General features: G+C 39.5%; 1 pseudogene across 1 annotated transcript; it reads right to left on the reverse strand.

The window, feature by feature from the left end:
• Positions 1–1,228: 1,228 nt before the first annotated feature.
• On the reverse strand, positions 1,229–2,473 carry LOC308241158 (squalene synthase-like; annotated as a pseudogene). The gene has a single exon. The product of its transcript is annotated as a squalene synthase-like (transcript).
• Between the last annotated feature and the right edge of the window lie 842 nt (positions 2,474–3,315).

Genomic DNA, 3,315 nt, shown 5'->3' on the forward strand with positions numbered 1-3,315 from the left:
GAGCACTTACTAAAAAGCTAGGGCTGTGTTGAGCGCTTTACTTATATTATCTCCATTAATCCCTCAATATTATGAGTTAGCTTCCACTATTATACAGGTTTTACAGATGAAGTAATTGAGGCTTAAAGAGATGAAACTTATTGTAAAGGTCTGTGGTTATTTAATCTTTGCCCTTATGGATGTTTTTGCTTGCTCATATATATGATCTGTTTGATGCTACATTCTTGATTAAAAATTCAATCCTTGATTTTATCATTGTTCCCATGAGAAAATATTACCCATGTGCAATGGTTTACTTATGGTGCTGTTTTGGGGAATGCACTAAAGCAAAGCACAAAATAAAAAGAAATGAAAGTTCACTAAATAAAATAAAGCAAAGAAAAATAAATTGCAAAGCCAACATGATACAGTGGAAAGAACACTGAGCCGAGAATAAGGGCTCCTGGTCTGCCTTTATTCCTGGTCTGCCTCTAATTGCCATCTGTAAAATTATAGGCCGATGAACATCATAAATAGGTTTCCTTTTATCTATGTAAGGAGTGGCTTGAGAGTTAGAGACCTGAACCCTTGTGCTTGTTGCTCCATTTCTCTGACTTCAGATTTCTTAGTATATGTGCTGCCAAAGCGAGCACTCTGACTTCAGATTTCTTACCTGTCACTTTAGTGGATTGAAGCCAGTGATCTCAAAGTTCACTTGGATTCCCTTTATCAGAGGTTGCATGTCTTGAATGTTTTAGAGACAATCAGGTGTTAGCACTGAAGAAATATTGTCTGAAAAAGTTGGGAAATTTACTGTTCAGAGAAATCTGCAATGTTCTAAGACTAGCTCTGTTGTGTTGCCATGTGTTTGATTTATATAATATAGACACTGGGAAAAGATTTACCTTTTTTAGGAAGGATGAGAATATGTTACTTTTTTTTGTTTCAAATTAAATACATTTAATTATAACTCTAGTCAGGATGCACACAGATCTGTCAGCAGTCCCAGCTCAACCACTTCCCGACCCGCACCACTGAGTGCTCACCTTGGCCACCATGCACAGGTGAACACAACCCCAGGTCCCAGGTGCTGAGGGTGAGGTGCCCTCTTTTATTCTCATCTGCACGTCACAGTTTCCCAGGGTCCAAGCCCACAGAATAACAGGATTAAAGCAGGAGGGAAGAAAAGGGGACATCAATATCCATCCTTGAAAAAAGGTCAGTCTATTTCATGGTCAACAAATCAGTGTTATCTGGTCTGGACATAGTCTTCTGTGACCTGAGATAGGTACTCACATACTGCCAGCTCAGGGCAGCCTGGAGCATGAGAAACAACAGGTAAATGGGGGAGTAGTGGCTTTTGGAGGTCAGCTGACAACTGGGAAGACTCTGTGTTCTGATGGTGGAGATGATCTGCCTTGTTTTACTGGAAGATGAATCTGAGTTGGGGATTCTGTGGTAGATCTCTTTCATATATTGGTATATTACAGCTTTGACAGCTGGCATGTTGGTGGCATCCATCATCAGGGTTACTGCTTGTCCTTTTCGAATCTTCACTACCCCTTTGAACACCTGCTGATTATTATAACAGGCAGTCAAAGTAGCAATGGCCATTACCTGAGGAATAGCGTAAAAGTTAAACACACTTTGGTTTCTAAGTCTGGAAAGGTAGGTGATGACATCTGGAATGTGGTGTGGAGCATTTATTATAAGTTCATTCAGACACTGTACAGCCAAGTCAATATTCTCCGGCTTAGCAAAATCACCCAACTTCTTAACATACTTGCTCCAAACCTCTTGAGGCCAGGACTCTCTTCCTTCTTGCTGATCTTCCAGATAATCACGAATGATGTTTGTTTTCTGCAGAAACAGGCCCATGGAGTTGGCACACTCTATGTCTTCACCAACTAAGGAGTCTTGTAATTCTGAGGCCGAGAATAGACGAGAAAGGACAATTCCCACCAGCCTGGCAGCATAGTGACAGTACTGGTCCCACTCCTCTTCAGAGGTCACGTGCTTATCCAAAAACTCCGCCATTCCAAATCCCATTTTCTGGCAAATGTCAACAATCACTGTTTGATATTTCACAGCCAGATTTCTAAACTCGAGGGAGATCTTTGGGAAGTCCTCCAACACTTGTCGATCCTTCTCCTTGCTCTCCATGAATCGCCAGTCAGGTTCATAAAGATAAGAGTGAAAGTTTTGTAACAGTGGGACTTTTTTTCTATACTGATGGTCATGTCATCTTCCAAAGTGTCTAGAGCTCAGAGAACCAGATAAAATATGCATACTGCATGGTGCATTTCTTCATCCAGCACCTGGATAATGGCTGCAAAACTGCGACTGGTCTGATACAGGTACTTGTAACAAGTTTTCAATATGCTGCTGAGCAAGTCCTGGTCCATCTTGGGTATCACCTTATGCTGGCCCCCCATCGGAAGCGCAGCAGGTTGTAAAACTCCTCCAGGTGCTCCAAGCACTTCACGAACTCCATGTTGATGGCAGGATTGAGAATATGTTACTTATGATAGTTTATATTTCTATTCATGAAATCTCTTTTAATATACTTTTATTGATTTCAGAGAGAAAGGAAAAAGGAAAGAGAGATAGAAACATCAATGATGAGAGAGAATCATTGATCAGCTGCTCCTGCATGGCCTCTTTTGGGGATTGAGTCTGCAACCTGGGCATGTGCCCTGACTGTGGATTCCTGGTTCCTAGGTTGATGCTCAACCACTGAGCCACACCGGCAGGGCTCTATTCATGAAATCTTGCATTAACATTACACAATTGGGAAAATATTTTCTAACAAATGGCATAAGCAAATCCAGATGAAGCTCATTATTAAAACAGATTAACTTCTTTCCTTGCAGAAGATATGACCTTTTCAGCATTCCAATTTGTTATACCTTTAGTCAGTTTCAATCTCCTTGGTTATTTTTAAGTAATGTTTTCTTCTTCAATTACAGTTGACATATGATATATTACTTTCAGGTGTATAACATAGTGATTAGACATTTATATAACTTAGGAAGTACTCACTCTGATAAGTCTAATACCTATCTGACCCCATTCATAATTATTACAACATTATTGACTATATTCCTTATACTATATTTTACATCCCCAGAACTGTTTTCATAACTGGATATTTGAACGTCTTAATCCCTTCCCTTTTTGATTCATCACCCCAACACCCTTCTATGTGGCAACCATCAAAATGTTCTCTGTATCTATGAGTTTGTTTCTGTTTTGTTTGTTCATTTAATTTGATTTTTAGATTCCACATATAAGTGAAATGATATGGTATTTGTCATTTCTATGTGTATTATTTTA

The sequence above is a fragment of the Plecotus auritus genome, assembly GCF_963455305.1.
Source record: "Plecotus auritus genome assembly, chromosome: 2".
NCBI classification, from domain to species: domain Eukaryota; kingdom Metazoa; phylum Chordata; class Mammalia; order Chiroptera; family Vespertilionidae; genus Plecotus; species Plecotus auritus.